At 42.2% G+C, this 18,839-nt stretch overlaps 1 long non-coding RNA gene across 1 annotated transcript; it reads left to right on the plus strand.

Moving 5' to 3' along the window:
* Positions 1 to 7,888: 7,888 nt before the first annotated feature.
* LOC311342275 lies at positions 7,889 to 18,226 on the plus strand. The gene is made up of 3 exons (XR_014633399.1): positions 7,889 to 8,019; positions 8,140 to 8,235; positions 17,274 to 18,226. It is a non-coding gene; the product is annotated as an uncharacterized lncRNA (long non-coding RNA).
* Positions 18,227 to 18,839: the final 613 nt, after the last annotated feature.

The following is an 18,839-nucleotide window of genomic DNA, read 5'->3' on the forward strand; positions in this document are numbered from 1 at the left end:
CCAGCCAAACCAAACACTGTGTGTTGCTGGCGTAACCACACAACAACACATGTCCTGGACCATGGACATGTGGACATGTCCTGGACATGTCCAGTCCACCCCCCCCCCCCCCCCCGCCCCCCAAATCCCTGACCCCCGCCCACCCAGCTGTCAACTTTACAGGGATTTAAACATCACCTGGTACACAGCTGTCTCTGAGATTGATTTCAGAGACGAGGACCTTCCTGCGGGAATTTCTGCCTCATGAAGGCATCGTCTGGTAATGAACCCTGGAATATTCTTGCAGTTTTCCTCCTCCTTTCGATGGAGGGTGGGGGGAGGGGGGGGGGGAGTGGGGATGGGGCTTGGGGTATTTATACCTTCGACAAGATGTATCATTCATCCTGGTCCAATAGAGAAAAGACTCAACTAAAGTGTGTGTATCCATTTGGACTGGCTGTTGGCCGTCTCTCCTGCATCGACTTGGCAGGAAACAGACTGTTGGGTATTTGTACTATGCAGTATTTTTCAGCCATGTTTCATTGTGCCATTTTGTTTTCTTTTTGTATTCTTGCCCCTCCTCTGTTGTTACCGTACTGATGATTGTTCTTCTATTGCTCTTCGATAGACTCTTCAAAAAAAACTTTTTAATCTAGAGACTTAGAAGGTGTATTGCCTCTGGGGAGCTGCAAAAGAACACGTTGAATAAACAAAAGATAAAAAAAACCCAAGGTCCTTCTTTAGATACTTTTACTTTGAAAGTGCCAAAAACCATGTGGATATCAGGAGGGGGCACCACAGCCTTGTTAAAACAGCAAAGAGAACACTGAAGTGAATAGACGTGGACTTGTTTTATAGTAGGGACTATTCTACGGACAAAAAAAAGTTTTAATTGTAATCATCTCTGAAAGACAGCGATGCATGTCAGAGGCCTTGGCAGTAGCTCAATGAGTGATTGTCATTTTCAAGGGTGGTCAAAGTGTGAGTATTAGTATTCCTAACCAAGAGTATGTTTTCTTTGTATAACATGTCGGCTAAAGAAACCCGAGCACATCCACACGCATACATACAAACGCACACATGCACACACACACACACACACACACACACACACACACACACACACACATACTGTACATACATTCATACTGCATACAATGTTGAAGGCCTTTATGCTCCATTGTTCTATGCATTATTTCTTCTTTGGTTTATTTACTTTATCACAAAAATATGTATTCTTAAACAAGACCACTCTATCCCTGATGTTGCGTTTTAACACTATTCATATTTTTAAAAGGGAAAACATTAAACTTCTGGTCAATTGTGGACATAAGAAGCACTTTTCTTGATTGGTTTGAAATGTCAAGGCAGTTAAACCTTTATGGAAAGTCACGCTACAGTCTCTGTCACAGATTACAGTGGTGGGATGCCACTCTGGAAGCGTTTTACTGTTGCAAAGCTGAGAACCAATTTTCACAGGATTACAATCTGATCTTATCCAGAGTGTCAACGTTATTGCATCATTATTTAGAAGTAAAGGAATTATTCAAGTATTAACTTCTTGAGAGATCTTGAAATCATAATACAGCAAAGTAAAATGTTTTGCATTTTGTCAGCACTACTCCACAAGAGTCCCCATCAGAACTCTTTCCTGAGGTATTGAGAACAAAGCGCCGGCAGAAACCGTCTCCAAATATATTTTTATGGAGCTGGGTCAGAAATTAATTAGGACCTTAAGGGGCCATTCAAATTCAAATGTGTGGGGAACAAAAAAAGATGCCCGTAGTATGATAGTATGCTCTGGTGATGCCACATTTTGCCTGTGGTCAGAATAACAAAGGTCAAAGGATGCCTTAGGAATTCAAATCCAGTGACAAAAAATGCTATTCAAATCGAGTGGCAAAAAAATGCTAATTTCTGACATGCTCATGCTGAGGTCAGCGTGCATGCTGCCTATGGGGGGAGCCAGCAGCCATCCGTTCATCCAGACATTTCCTGCGTGTGTGTGTGTGTGTGTGTGTGTATGTGTGCGTACGTGCATGCGTGCGTATGCATGTGTGTGTGTGTGTGTGCTTGCGCGTGTGTGTGTGCGTGCTTGTGTGCGCGTGCTTGTGTGTGTGTGTGTGTGTATGTGTGTGTACGCGTGTGTGAGAGTGTGATGTGGGTGCTGATGAGCACTGAGGTTGGTCAGGAGGGTGGTAAACCTGCCATGCCCTGCTGGTCTCTTCCCATAGCTCCGGGTCATACTTAAATAGTAATACTGTTCGCTGTGTGACCGTTTTGCATTAAAATGATGCATTCATGGATTTTGTTTGGGATTCTGAGTGGGCCGCCTCATTCCATATGGAGTACACACCACTTCTAGCAATTTCTAGCGAGGGTTGACCTGTGTCTCTATTTTGGTTCTCAACCCAATACATTTGTGATTGGCACTTAATGTGTTCAGCTCTCCATAGGTGAGAGATATGCTGCAGGAGTGGATGGTTGTATAAGAAAAGTAACAAAATTAAATTGATCGTACCGTCCAAAATGTTGCATAGTTATATGACATATATACATATAACAGACATTTATTCACATCCATGTACTGTCTTGATGTAAATCAACACAGATGCACACACTTTGTACACAACAGATCATTATACGTTCCATTCTGTACCTTGTGACTTAATTAATTGTTCCATTGCATTATTTTAAGCCAAAAGCAGAGAGCTATATTCCCACATAATTAATGCCAGGAAACTGCTGGGTGCCACTTCCAAAACTCCCAGGAGGAGAATTTTCTCCATCCATTTTTTGTAAGCACTGAAAACATTTACAGAGGTGTTAAGTCAAGCATGGTTGGAATGGGATTGCCAATTACCTTAAAGACAAGAGGAGAACGAGAGGCGGCCACTGGCAGAGTTGAGGGCAGATAGTGGGCTATTTATGTCCTTTATTTAATACTGTTGACTTTATTCTAACCCCAAATACAAAATTGATCTTGGAAAGTATTCTTTATATACTTCTTCTACTTCAGCTCTTTTTCCCCTTTGTGAAAAATCGTAGGTTGATGAGAATGTGAAGAAGTCTCCCAGCCCACACTCTTACAGTAGCCACTTAAAACCCTTCTAACAGCTCTGGAATGTTCTCTCATTAGAGCTGTCAAGAGAGCACCATGCACACTATATATCTTCAATGCACAAGTGAAATCTTTCTTCTCTGAGCACCTGCTTCTGCATCCTCAGCATAATGTGGCATTAGGCACGGCTACCTGGTGGCACATCACCAGGTGTGTGCCGCTGCATCATATTCATGACACACACACACACACATACACACACACACACCCACAGTCACACTCACACTCACACTCACACACACACACCAGCTGTATGTCTGTGTTTTGTCAAGTTTATTTTCTCCTGCTGCCGTGCATAAATATAGCACATCCCTACCTGGCATTAAGTACCAGCTGTTGGATATATCGAGGCCATGATGTGTGCTGATGGTCTGCCGAGGCATGTGCAAGTTAATGGTGCAGGCTCATCCAATTATATCGACACAGCTATATTTTCTTCTTTTTTTTTCCAGTGTGCATTTTGTCATGTACTTTATGCATATCCACATATATACTCTCTGTAAAACTGTTTGACGGACACGATTCTTCACAGAATATCTTTTTGGACATGTTCTCTACCTTGGCGCCCACATAGTGTGGCTTTGAAGCTATTGAATTGATATTCATTTCATATCCAAGGCCAAAAAAAGTGCCTCTCTCAGTCTGCAGTGATTTGATTTTCCAAGGTTGAATGAGTTTGATTGTTTGCTTCCCATAACAGGCTGTAATGAGCTTCAAATCTATGCCTGTCAGTTACAGTCTTACAGACCATCAATAGTTACTACCCTAGACCTAATTAGATTGGATATATTTTACAAAGAATGCTTACCGATTGATTTAATGGAATCTGGTTGCCAGGGGACTATTGTTGCGTGCTTAAGGTGACGACAATCTTTGTTAGGATTCTCCTCACGGTGAGATGCTGTCAAGGCCTGTACACAGCCCTTTGTTCACACACAGTTGTTGAACATATTGACCAAAACATCTTGACATTGTTTGTCTTTCAGAGAAATAAAACAAGGCTTCATTCACTTGGTGTTTCTTTCCTTTACTTTTCATTCCTTTCGCGATCGATGGTGAAGCATTGATTACCGCTTTGTGTGTGTGTGTGTGTGTGTGTGTGTGTGTGTGTGTGTGTGTGTGTGTGTGTGTGTGTGCGTGTGTGTATGGCTTAGTCTTATAGGGTCAAGGTTAGTAGTTAGTATTTGAGAAGTATATCTTGCCCTGTCTAACCCTACTAACACTAACCATATTGCTAACTTTAACCCTATTACTAACACTAACCCTTTTTTTGCTGCGTTGTCATAATTGTGTCACACTTAATAAACAGAAGCGCATTTGAAATTTAATTTATACCAAGTTACCCTTTGGGAACCATTGATTATATTACCAATTTAACATTTAACAGTGTTTCTTCTGAAACATTTGATCTATTCCCAAGATGCCAACCAAAATAAACCATCAATTTAAAGACAACAGATTCAAATTGATTGGACAAATGTGAGGCAATTATCCATAAGTAAGTGATTTATTAGCTGGATGATGCTGTAAAAATCCACCAGTCCATGAAGAAGACCCCAAAATTACTTAGCTCATAAAATCAGTTTATTCCTTCTCCCAATAGCAAAAACCAAAAAAAGACTGCACAAGAGGCAATTGAACCAAATTTCTTGCACCATTTGTCTTGCCTGCAAGTAATTATTTATTTCATAATGTCATATTTTTAATTATAATCAGTGATTTTATCCTTTTGATCTATTGTTGGTTAATTTGGTTTATGAGTGTGGAGTTTATTTAAGCAGTGCAAATAATAATTGTAGGGTCTGATAGTAAAAAGATAAATAGATAGACAGATACATATATACATACAAATATATAGTACATAGAGAGAGAGACATATCGATAGATAGAATGCCGACATATCATAGCAGGACAACACAGTCTCACCCCTATTCGTCAGATATTGACGATTTCCCACGTACCCTCTTCGTCGTTTAACGACGTCTAGGGTACCCCCTCTTCGTCGTTGAACCCTCTTCGTCGCACACACACACACACACACACACACACACACACACACACACACACACACACACACACACACACACACACACACACACACACACACACACACACACACACACACACACACAGTATCACGCCAAAGCGTGAAATATATACGTTGGTCCACCTCGCAAAGCGTGTACGTGTCACGCTTTGCCTGATCAAAGAGTGAAGAGTACACGCTTTCTTCCGCCCATCTAAATTAATGGAGGAATAGCACCAACAGGGGGCGAGACGTTCTCCCAGCATTTGGTGAAAATGTTGCAATATTTTAGGGCAGATTCACCATTAAACGTGTTTCTACATTTCTAGCGAAAAATATATTTTTAACTTGCATAATCTTCAGTCAGTGAATGTGTCTGATCTTTAGTTTGATAATTGATATATTTTTTTCGGTCTCGCTAAGGATGTTTCAATGACGTCAGGTTGCCTCAGCTTGAAGAGCACACCTGTTTGCCTGCTTAATGGAGGACTACCAACAGGGGGCGATAATTAATATCAATGTCAACAACTCATCAAGCAGCGTTGAAGGATTAGAATCTTCGATCTTCCGATTCAACACAGTCTCACTCCGAGAACGTCAAATCCCGACTGTCATATACGGTAGTTGAAATGTGCCTGCGCATATACTGTGACGTATACGTTAAGACAGACAGAAGTGATAGGAATGCCATGAGATGCACTGGCTGTATGTACCGTAAGTTCTAAGTAAAAGCTTTCTATGATAAACGCCTCAGGAGCAATCTTTGACATGGTGTCAGAAGCGCAAGACTAGGAGAGTCATGGCTAAATTTCATCCCCCGACGAACTTTTCATTCGACAAGCCTGCCGAGTGGCCTGATTGGAAGCAGCGTTTTGTGAGATTCAGAACTGCTACCAAACTTGACAAAGAAGATGGCGCGGTGCAGGTGAGCAGCCTCATTTATGCAATGGGCAGCGAGTCAGAGAATGTGTTTAGTTCGTTCACGTTTGCCGAGGAAGGAGACGAGGAGGATAACTTTGATGTCGTGCTAGCGAAGTTTGATAAGTACTTTGTACCGCGAAGGAACGTGATTCATGAGCGGGCATGTTTCCATTAACGTCTGCAAAGAGCGGGAGAAAAATATATATATATTTTAACGATCTATATATATATTATATATTAAAATATTTAACTATATATAATATATATAAAAATATTAATTAATATATTTACGTAATTTACCGTCAAGCGATTTAACGATCGGGCGCAAGCAATCCCAGAATGCACTCGCCCGTGATGTGGGCCGCAGCGAGACGTACTTGCGGTCCTTGGAGTTGTTGGTCGTAGCACATTGAGACTAGTGCCGCGGTCAGTCGACCGCCTATTTGTTTTTGTTCTCCAAACGGCTCACTGTAAGTTCACCTCCGCACAAGTCTGTACGCTGTGCGCGGCCTGCTGGTTAATCTGCTATCCTTTCTTCCCCCCCCCCCCCCGCCTTCACTAGCCTGGCTCCGCCCGCCCACCTACTTCCACCCAAATTTCATTTTCCCTTCAGTAGTCAGTCTGGGGCTGGGGCTTGTTAGTGGGATTTTGCCCGAACAAATTTCTGTCTGACCAATCAGCGAACAGAGGAAGTGGCTGAGAACAATGACGTTGAAGTAGCGACGTATTGTCAATGACAAGACCCAGCCTCGACAGTTGACTGCAAACATTATCTCTGTCCTTACTATCGAATATTAATGTAGAATTTGTAATTGTTCCTTGAACTCTAAAATTAGATGAACAAAACCTGCAGCTATCGTTGACAGACATCTTCACGCTTCATCTTGTTTTGTTTGTGTACACAGCCTGCGCATGCGCGCAACGTAGTTTCCGGCCGGTCCCGGCGTATGACATACGTCACGACCAAACGCTATTGCGATTGGTTATGGCAGATCCAGAGTGGCACTGGGCAGATCCAATAGTTTTAAACTTCAACGGACACCCGCCTCCAAGTGAGTGAACGTTTGCCAATTACAGCAGTTCCAGACCTTCTGTACGAATGAAATGAAGTACGATGGATGGTCTGGTAGCACCAGGCTACGCCTTCACTGCTTTGATATGAAAAATGGCTGAGGCAGGTGAGTCCTCCGAATCAAGTCGAGTATTTCAGGCCAACTGGTAAAGGAGTGTCACGGCTTTCAAACACAAACCATAAAGCCTATGGACGCCTCAGGACGGACTAGTCAACGCGCTGCGGCATCACTCGGGCAGGTTGTAGCATGTGCGTGCGTGCGTGTGTGTGTGTGTGTGTGCGCGATTTCAAAGTAACAAACTCAAAGCCGATGCATGCGTCCAAAACTATTCGTTCAAAACCAAATAAACAAAAACAGCGTCCCTTATTCGCTTTAAATACTTTACCGCGCCGTATTAATTCCCAAGTTTTGAAAAAAAAAGAAAGTATTTGAAGCGAATAAGCGACGCAGTTTTTGATTTTTTTTTTTATTATTATTTGGTTTTGAATTAATAGTTTTGGATGCATGCATCGGCTTTGAGTTTTTGTTTGTCACTTTGAAATCGCATATGCTCGCAATACACACACGCATGAACACACGTGCACGCACGTTCATTCACGCAAGCAGGCACCCACTACAACCTGGAGAGGCTGTAAATGCTTTTAAAAATGATAATGGCTATAGACAATTTTTGGCCGGTTACAAATTCTCCCAATTTACTTACTATTCCTCTGTACATATTTGTTTTTTCCTGCATTTTACAGATTTGTGAGGAGTTTTTCTGTATTACAAAGATCTACTTGGAACATTCAGAGCTGCTGTAGAAAAATATGCGCCCCTACTGCTGAGTTTGTACCGCGCCCGAAAAACAAGTGTTTGGCAAGGACCTGAAGGAGATACTGAGAAAGCTTGATGATGAGGTGTGTGCACAGTACAGTACCAAACAATATTTTTGCCCAGATGAAATTCAATCTGTTGAATTACAATTAGTCTTGCTATTATTAGAGCTATCTTTCTATTTTTTTCTTTTTTTCTTTGAGACCACCAACATCGTCAGACACGGCAAGGAAGCAGCCATGAAAGGACTTCCTGTGTTCCTACGTGAAGATCCTAATCTACTTTTCAAGCAGTGTCTTGTAAGTATTAATGGTCATTAATATAAATTTTACAAGCATAGAGATACAATTGTAAAATGAAGATACTGTAATTGAAAATACTACACAAGTAGAAAATCTGAAAGTTTATTTCTGTTTCGCCCTCGGACTGCTTAAGAGAGGGAAGGGAAGTTAATTGCCTGTCTTATATAAAAGCTTATTGGTTGTGAAGTGAGTCCCTCTAGCGCATTTGACAGGGGTTTCAGATTATACCATGAGGAAGATGCTGCTTTGATATACAGGTTGTTGTCGGCAGATGTTAGACCGAGGCTACCTGCTTTGGCTAGAACTAGGGGGCTAGATCACAGCCATATCACTCACCACCTGTCAGGTCATTCTTTTGATACTAGTGATTAGGTCTAGGCCTCTACAGGCTACAAGCTATTATTTTTCTTACAGTCAGAGTCAAATGTTCTGGGCCACATAACTACAACGGTGATATACTCTTCTACATTGGGTTGGAACCATTTCCTTGGTTTTGTGGACATTGCAGGTTATGCTGGTGAGCTGGCACGCATTTCACAGGGGTGAATTATACCATAGATTATAGATAGATAGATTATACCATGAGGGAAGATGCTTTTATTGAGCTGGCTCCTCTCTGCTCTTTTATCTGTTTAAATGTGCGCTATGCATGATGGTGGAAGTTCAGTTTGTATTATTTGTTTAAATTTCTGATGCTTTTGCCCAACAGAACGTAGAGTAGGTTTAAAGTTTAGGATCACTTTGAATTTTCTTGTTTTCAATGGAAACATACATGAGTTATCCTGCATAGGAAATATAGGAGACCAAATCCTGTCTTTATTCATTTTTTCCAGATTCATATGGCGGTCTTATCATGGTAAACTAGCTCATTGTCAGGTGTTTAACAGCGACACACACTCGGAGACAGTAAAGAAAGAAGGGTCCTAGCTGCTACGCACGTTTGATGTGCTCTCACCGTTCTCATGCAGCTTGTGGCCACGGTACCATGCGCTAGTGCTATCAATAATAATAATAAAGTTGTGCTGTATCTGTATCTGTATCTGTATCTGATTGTTGCCCGCGATTGTTGCCCGGGGTTGTCTGCGTCGGGTTGGTTGAGAAGGAATTGGGAACCACGACATGGAGGAGAAAAGGATTGTTGCCCAGGATTGTCCGTAAAAGCCCCGCAGAACGCTGGCCGCCCCCGGGGCTGCCTGCCCAGCCCCGCTGCCACGGCAGCGGTCCGTCGGAACCCCACTGCCCGCTGGCCACCCCCGGGGCTACCTGCTGAACGCTGGCCAACCCCGGGGCTACCCGCCCAGCCCCGCTGCCCGCTACAGCGGGGCTCCGACGAACAATCCTAGGCAACAATCCTTTTTTCCTCCACGTCACGGTTCCCAATTCCTTCTCAACCAACCCGACGCAGTCTAGTCTTTTCACCAAATGGGAGCTTTATGCAAGCTTGCGTTATTGTGTTGCATGTTATGCGCCATGAAGGCCGCCTCATACCTCCGGATCCGGACGAAATTCGTCCGTCCGTACTAAACGTTGTCTCCGGGACTACCCTTCATACCTCTGTCCGGTTTCAGTGTTATGGATGTTACACAAAACAACCTCTAGAGGGCAGTGACTATGGTTTGGCACCAAATTCAGTTGGCGAAGCGAGAGGAGAGACCTGCATGTTGTATTTTTGGATTTGGCTAATGCCTTCGGGTCAGTACCACATAGTCTGTTATGGGAGGCCTTTGATTACTTTAGAATCCCAGGTAGCATTAAAAGCCTAGTTAAAGCTTATTTTCTGGATATTCAACTTTGCTTTAATACGGCAGAGTACACCACAGGGTGGAAACAGCTCGAGATAGGAATTATGGCGGCATGTACAATCTCTCCACTCGCCTTCACAATGGCGATGGAGGTCATTATCAGGGCCTCTAAGTGGGTAGTGGGTGGGGAGAAGTTGCAGGGAGGGCCACGCCTCCCCCCAATTAGGGCCTTTATGGACGACATGACAACCATGACGTCAACCGCTCCGTGCACCAGCAGGTTGATCAACTCTTTTGTCAGAAAGTGGCTCGGAGTCCCACGCTGCCTAAGCAGCGTAGCCTTGTATGGGAAGGGCATTGTAGAGTTGCCCATATCTAATCTGACAGAAGAATTTAAATGTGCTAAGGTTAGACTGGAAATGACTCTTACTCAGTCCAAGGACCCAGTGGTGAGGAGGGTTGCACCCACAGTTAAAGCAGGGAGGAAATGGAAACCAAAACAAGCGGTCCAGCAAGCTCAATCAGCACTTAGGCATAGGGATATCATGGGCCATGTTCAGCATGGGTGGGGGGGCTTAGGGAGGGACGTAGGTAAACCCTCATGGGGTAAGGCTTCTGCAGGAGAAAGGAGGAAAATGGTAGTGGAGGAAATACATAGACAGGAGGAGATTGTAAGATGTACTAAGGCAGTGTCGCAGGCTAAACAAGGGCAGTGGGTGAATTGGGAGGGAGTGGAGAAGAAGATAAAGTGGAGAGATCTATGGAGCATGGAGGCTAGCAGGATCAGATTTATGATAGGTGCCACTTATGATGTTTTCCCATCTCCCCAGAACTTAAATCAGTGGTTTGGTGAGGATGAGACATGCACACTATGTTCCTGTGTGTGCAGCCTCCGCCATATCCTATCAGGGTGCAAGGTAAGTCTCTCCCAGGGGCGCTATACATGGCGTCATAATCAGGTATTGAAATGTTTGGCAGAGGCTGTTGATGTTAAACGGAGAGAAGCTAATTCAGCAGCCGCTAGTAAAGAGGGTAGGCAAATTAACTTTGTGCGTCAGGGGGAAAAGGCTAGACCATTTAGAGGCAGGCATAGAGTCGGGCAGCTAAGTAATGGAGGAGCCTGGGAATTGAAGGCGGACCTTATTCAGCAGGTTGTTGTGCCTCCACACATCGTTAGCACTCGGCTAAGACCAGATATGCTATTGTGGTCAGACTCAGAGAAGATTGTTTATTTTATTGAGCTTACAGTTCCTTGGGAAGACAGAGTTGAAGTAGCCAATGAGCTTAAGAAAGCGAAGTATGCTGAGATGGCTGGAGAGGCAGCACAGCGAGGCTGGACTACGCGACTAAGGCCTATTGAAGTCGGTGCGCGGGGGTTCATGGCTAGATCTGCTATTAGCTTGCTGACTGAACTGGGTATTTGTGGACGAAGTCTGAGGCAGGCGGTTAGTAACATGTCCGTGGCAGCAGAACGAGCAAGTGAATGGCTGTGGATAAGAAGAAAACATACTTCCTGGGGTTACCAAGCTAAGGTAAGCTAGATGTGCTATTGTGCTAACGTGTTTGTTTGGTCAGGGTTAGTGGTAGGGCTAGGGGTACGATGCAGGAAAGAGAGTGTTTAGATGCATTAAATGTGGAAATGTGGTGGCAGCATTGAGGGGGGTGAATCCAGGACGCTGGTTTCATTGTTAAGCCTTCAGGAGGTGTCGTGGGCCTAACTTAACGAAACATCTGTGAAAGAGGGTGCCCACTTGATAACCCCAATGATATTCTGCTTACTGCATACTGCTGTATTTACTGCTGTTAGTTGGGCTAGTTTTCGTGTGTTTTTCACCTTTGGTTGGTAGCTTAGTAGCCAGTGTGCTTATAAGGTTGGTTTGGTCAGGGGGGCATTGTCACTACCTGGAGCTTGCACTTAAACGGAGCCTGGGTCTGTTGAAGGTGGCATTGCTGTTTTTAGGCTGTGATAGCCATAGGATAGGTACATTGTATTGTATTTATTTATTTTTCTTTTCTTTTCACCTTTGGTTGGTAGTTTGGTAGCCAGCGTGCTTGTAAGGTTGGTTTGGACAGGGGCCTCTGAATATGTGTTTTCCTTGGATTTTGGCACAAGGGATTATAACATCTGATCCTGTGTATTAATGAAATACGTGTATAAAATGACCGGCATCGACAATCGCAAACATAGTATCTGTAGAGGAGATGATTTTTCTCTGTCATTCGGCACGAAGTGTACGTGGTGGTGGCATGTGGCACCCCTCACCAACCTGCAGATTCTCTGCTCAAAATTTAAATTCAAAACAGTTTTATTGGCATAAAAAATATACATTTGCATTGCCAAAGCAGGTGTACAATAAAATTATAAGGTGAAGTACAATATAAGTATAAAACATTAAATACAAAATATATATACATATCAGTTATTATAGGCCTACTACTCTCGTGGTTGGGACTTTTGCCTCTACTGCCGCCTCGATCTTCGGTGGTAGTGCTCCGGTTTGTCCGGAGCACTCCGGATTCGTAAGCTCAGAGGCGACGGACCCACTGACGGACGACCTCCGGGACCAGACAAAAGTGTCCGTATCCGTATTTACCGTAGGGTGTGAATGGGCCTTTACACCAACAGCGGAACGGTTATCCAAATAACAAAGAACACTTGCGTTACAGTGTGTATATTCACACACACACATGTGGCGCTCGCATGGTCCTAGCTCATTGTCTCATTGGCGGGCCAAATTCTCTGGGCGGGCCAAGCAGAGAAAGGGGAGGTAACATGGCCCCATATGACGTCATATGGGGCTGGAAGCCAAATCGAAGCGTTTCAGAGATCCTTTTTTCAAAGACAAGAAGATAGCTACTTCTTGGTTTACACCTAACGCAATTTTTAGCTACTGGGGGACCATAGGGAGGCTAGGGGAACTCAACTTAATGTTAGAAAGTGTAAATTGAAAATTGAAAAGTGAAAATTTCATGCTATGGGACCTTATGGCTTATTAATTCATAGGGCTCCTTTTAGGTATAGGCCCATTTGATTGTTGTTTCTGCTGATCAGGTGCACCAACCCATTGCAGCAGCAAATTTGATGATGGAGGTGTGATTGCTGCTCTGGGTGCATCACATAGCCCTGGGCAGAGCCGTATATAGAGAGAGTTCTGCCAACTGAAATCATGGGTGCCATCTTGTAGACCCAAGTGAGCTCAACGAAGATGGGATGTTGCAACAAATCGCTCATTATCATAAACTGTTTGTGAATGTTAAAAGGTTTCTCATACTTTGCTAAAATATAAACACTTTTACAAATATATCACGTTGAACGTCTCGAGAAGACAGACAATTATGCCCACATCGCCTACATGGCTCCAGACTAACTTTTTCACAGGTAGCACTGGTGCCACCTAGCTTTTCATTTAGTAGCACCAAAACAAATTAGGTAGCACCATAGTTTTCTTTGTATAGCGTGTTATTAATACATGACGTTATGTTTATGAAAGATTGACAGTAAAATAAATAATAAAAATAGATAAAGAATAAAAATAAAGATAGATAAACGCCTTAAATTAAGCGCATAACATGGAATATTTATATACACACACACACACATTATTCTGTGTGTTTTTATAAGATACCTGGGCATGATGGCATTAAATAATTAATTCTAAAGGAAATTATAATTAACCTATAGAGCATTTTTCCATATAGTTATTATCATTTGGCTATATGAAACAGAATTGAGACACACTCCTTACCTTCTGCATGGGCATGTTCAACCACAATATGGCCAATAAGAATATTGCACGGTTTTCCATCTTCAACGATACGGGCATATATAATCTCGCACTCTTTGGTGGATTTGTCAGTGGAACCGTCAAGCATGAACGAGAGGTAGGGGGCGGATGCGACTTTGTCAGCGGTCTTTCCCTTGAGTGTGTCTGCTATAACTCCCACAAATTGTGCACACGCAGTGTCGTTGGAATATGTGGGGTTGACGTTCAGTCCATTCTTCATCATTTTGTGAACGGGAGTTCCTCTTTAGCAATGTTGTAGGCGGTGTTAAACTTGATGATCATTTGTCTCATGTCTCATCTATCCGATTAAATGAGGTGGGGAGAGACTGGGAGCTTCATGTGATGCAGCGGTCCCTGCACGTCTTGTGCTTTTGGCTTTCATTGTGTAATTTTAATGACTGAACTTTGAATTGTGTAGACCCGTTTACAAAATGGGTTTTGCCTGCAACGGACGGGCCACATGTCCTGCAGTACACACACCATGGTTTGTCCTTCATAACGCAACCACGGGAACTGTGCCAGCCATTTTTGTTGAAAACAATACTTTACTTTATAAAACAATTTTTTCTCCCCACTGCCCCCCGCCTCTTTCGCCAACCTGTCACTGTCCTCTTCAGAAGAAGAATCTGAGATTCTTTTTGCTTCCTCTGCTAACCCTTCTCCAGCACCAACAGGCTCATTTGTTTCCTCCTCCGACACATTTTTCTTCTTAAAATAATCTACTATCGACCGCTTCATATCTGCTCGTCCTCCTGCAAGTAGCACCGGAGCGACCTCATTAAATTTTAACTCACACCGTAAGAAATTAGGTCGCATATGCAACCTAATAGGTCGCACTCTGGAGCCCTGATCGCCTATCAGTGGAGTCGCTTTCACCTTACCTTCTCCGATAGCCATCGCCGTGTAGCCTACGATTACTTATTGAGACATTGGCTAAAAATTACAACTTCTTGGTTATTTATTTTAATCTAGACTATAAATATTTCCCCTAAACATCAAATTAACCCTTCTCGTAGCCTACTTAGGTGTCATGATCAGACTGTCTATTGTTAAAAGTCTGACTGATGACTAATGCCCAAGGGAAAAAAGACCATACACGTATGATTTTGTTTATCAATTAAAGAGTTTTCTCTTTCATAAAAAATGAATCAGACATTAGCAATATAAAAATAACTTTGGTTACTTCTTAGACTATAACTTATAATACATTCTGAATGTTTGCATTCAAATCCTAGCAGTACGCAATAATTTGTACAACATTTAAACAACAGACTCTCAGGAAGATCCTCCAACAGGAAAATTCATATTCAATATTCATATTAAAATATCAACAGTGAAATCAGGGAAGAGCCATTAAAACATCTCAAATATTACGGTAAAAGTATACATTTTGTATTAGACAATCTTTAATATCTTTACTTCTTACACTATATAGCGTATAATACATTCTGAATACATTCTGAATGTTTGCATTCAGAGATGGTTCATCTTCAGTCCGTTTTCGTTTCGGTGGGGTGAAGACTAACAGTGTTGGGATGGAATTCGGCTTGAGCTTCCTAACACCATCAGCTCTGTGACTCTAACTGTGTCTCATCGAAGTGGTCCTACAAACGGAGTCAGACATTTTAATGCAATTTCAGAGAGAAAGTAAATGATGGTAATGGATTTTCACAGAATGGCATCTAACCAATGCATAGTTATTGCATGGATTACATAAGCGCTTTGGCACCATGCTGTTTGCACTAGACTCTAGACAAGAGTAACATAAGTCTCTCCAGCAAACATGAACTGACCATGTATTATCTGTAACTCGAGAAATAGCTGACCAAGCAATGCTGCAAAATGGCATTTGTTTGCAATATATCCACATGATTTCCGTGCAAAGTTAATCACAATCTTTCTGACATGCATGAACATAAACAAAGACAATGCAGCCGGTGTTTTTGAAAGAATGCAGGGTAAAATGCGGCAGTGCAGAAAGATAGCACGTCAAGTAGGCTAGCCTTGCAATGATGTAGTATTAATAGTTGTCATTATTCTAAAAATTGCATGGATTTTCACAGAATGGCATCTAACCAGTGCATACTTATGCATAAAAGAGCCTGGTGGAAAAATACAGACGGCAGATGCAGGTTGTTTGTCCCGGAGTTCAGTGCTAGCATTTGCATAAAAAAGGCGCAAAGAGCTAGCGAGCATCGTGTAGCTTAACACTACTAGGCTAAGTTCAAATCAAATTCACTTTGGTTAGTACTTTTTTCGAAGCATGCCATGAATTGATGGGGTACAATAATATTTTCCAAATGTGTTTTCTTTACAAAGTCCATGATAGAAATGTTCTTACCTCACACAACAAGGAAAAATTATTCGGCTTCCAGTTCATCCTTCTGACCCTCTGCTCCCACAATTTCCTCCTAGTAGGGTCCTGAGGGAAATGATGCAGACGTTTACCACGTCCGGGCCTCAGAGAGCAACCATAGGCTACACTTCTTTCGAAAAGTAATGATATTACAGATATATATTCCTCTCTTGTAAGTTGTCGCACTTGCCTTGATAGCATGGTAATGACGATTGATTAATGTTTGGTCTGTAAGATGGCGTACACAAAACACGTGACTACCTTTGAACCAATCCACGACAGAATTGTCCTGAACGTTCTAAACAGAGTTGGCGGAACTCTCTCTATATACGGCTCTGGCCCTGGGAAGCACTTGTGCTGAGGGATAGTGGATGTCACATTTCCTACTCTGGCCACCTGTGATCGGTTCTTTTAAGCAATCTTACACAAGATGGCGTTCTTGAATGTCATTGGTACGCAAAGCACAGCCGTAGGAACGAGGCGCTTGCGCCGAGTTCCGAAGTCCTGTGCTTCAAGTACCAATAATGACATTCAAGAACACCATCGAGTGTAAGATTGCAAATCAATAACACAAACCATCTTCATTATCAACAATATTGTAAAATGTTTTCATATTGTGGGTCAATTTGCCCTCAAATTCAAGCTTTCTGCTCGAGTTCATCTCCATCAGAAAATAGTTCCTATAGTAAAAGCGCCTCGTTCCTACTGCGCAAGTGAAACAATGTAACAGTTGAATGTTATGGACGTTATGGAAACTAGGCTCATATAAGTAGTTTCAGCTAGTTAGCTTAGCGATACTTTCTGTAATTAGGCACATTATTTTTGTCCGTTCTCTCACCAGGCATTTAAACACACTCTAGAATGGGAATTGACCAATCTGAGTGCTTGCTTAAACTTGTGTGTTATTGAATACCACATTAAGTCAGCTTTACAAATTTTCTCATTTTTCCCATGGACAGCACCAGATAAGCTTGAATGACGGGGATGTGGATCAGTATACACCGGAATGGTCCTTCAACAACAAAGCTAAAATGACAGACAACTTCATATTGGATATGACAATCCAATTTGAGATGCCTGGCTCCCTACAAGACATGTAGTATGTGATGTGAGTTTGAATTGAAAATCATATTTCTTAATGTCCTCAAACAGGAAACTGATCCAGATGACGTGGCTGCCAAGGGAGTCACTGTGGGAATTCTGTATGTCCTGTGTGGCTGAAGCCTCATCCCCCAAGATCCAAAACATCGCACTCATCTTAGAGGAATCCATAGTAGTAAAGGACCTTCCGGATACTCCCATGGCCTACCTTCTCGGCCTCCTTTATGCACTCAATATTTCCTATCCGGAGGACCTTAAGTACACCTTTGAAACACGTGTTCCTGGATAATGGCCCAAAATGCTCTAACTGTGTGCGATCTCTAAAGAAAAAGCTTTGTCTTGTCTAAACGTTGCAAAAAGAAAAGTGAAATAAAGAAACAGGTTTTCCCTCTTGGAGTCAGCTCTGATTAGCAGCTGTGAAATTTGACAAGTTCACATAATTGTTTTGTGTTGTGTTCTCAGACTAATTGCTGGTTAATAACTCAAAAGTTTGTAAAATGTGTGTTACACCCATTTGTAAGTTATGTAGTTATTGCTAATAAGGCAATGTGAAATTTGACATTGATTTATTTTATTTATATTTTTCTACATTGCTACATTGATTGTTCTAGCAAAATGTTAATGCAGAATGTATTTTCAAGTTAGACCTGTGAAGCCATACGTGTCAAGACAGCTGTGAATGACATGTTATGTGAATTTTAACAGAACTTTTTCATGTTAATTCTCTTGATGCCCATAGTCATCTCTGACCAGCAGCTGGCAAACTAATGTTTTAAGTGTTTATCACACATTTTATTGTCTTAAATTGTATTTTAGATGCATCTGAGCAGGGATTATTGTTCTAGCATAAGTGTAACTGCAGAATGTTTTTCAAGTTATACCTGAATATTTGGCCATATTGTTGAATTTGAAATTCACACTTTGATCACTGACTAGCAGCTGTGAATGACATGTCATGTGAAATTTAACACTGAACTTTTTCATGTTAATTCTCTTGATGCCCATAGTCATCTCTGACCAGCAGCTGGCAAACTAATGTTTTAAGTGTTTATCAAGTGAAGAATGGGGAGATCGCGCACTAGGGCTGAGAAGTTCCAAAAGTATTTTAAAAGCCGAAACAACAATTACAGGACACATAAACAAGGGGAAACGGTTCGGGTCTAGCCCTTCATCCGTGTTCCTTGTACGTGATGCGTCACAGGGCGCAGCGGCCTTTTATAGGCTCGCCTGCCAATCACCCAATCACCCCAAGACACATTAGTGTTTGGGGTCACAGTGTATCCAAATCACCAAAGTTACACCACAGGTACTATATCACAATTATATACAAACATGTACAGGAGATATAACATTTGTATACAGAAACAGTCACATTTTAATAGTGATACCATATTTAAATTAAAATTTAAAAAATATATAAAACATAACATTTAGAAAAAGGTACACATCACCCTTATCATCATAGCACATTAGGTTATCTTGCGTCCATGTTGGCCTAGTCCATTATTCAACCAACTATTCTAACTACAACAGTTACAGCGAACGTGTTAAGGTAAATTCATCATTGATACCACATAGACGGTCTCCTAAGACCAGTTCAGACCAAAGATTCGCGAC

The sequence above is a fragment of the Micromesistius poutassou genome (assembly GCF_964030765.1).
Source record: "Micromesistius poutassou genome assembly, chromosome: 4".
Taxonomy (NCBI): Eukaryota; Metazoa; Chordata; class Actinopteri; order Gadiformes; family Gadidae; genus Micromesistius; species Micromesistius poutassou.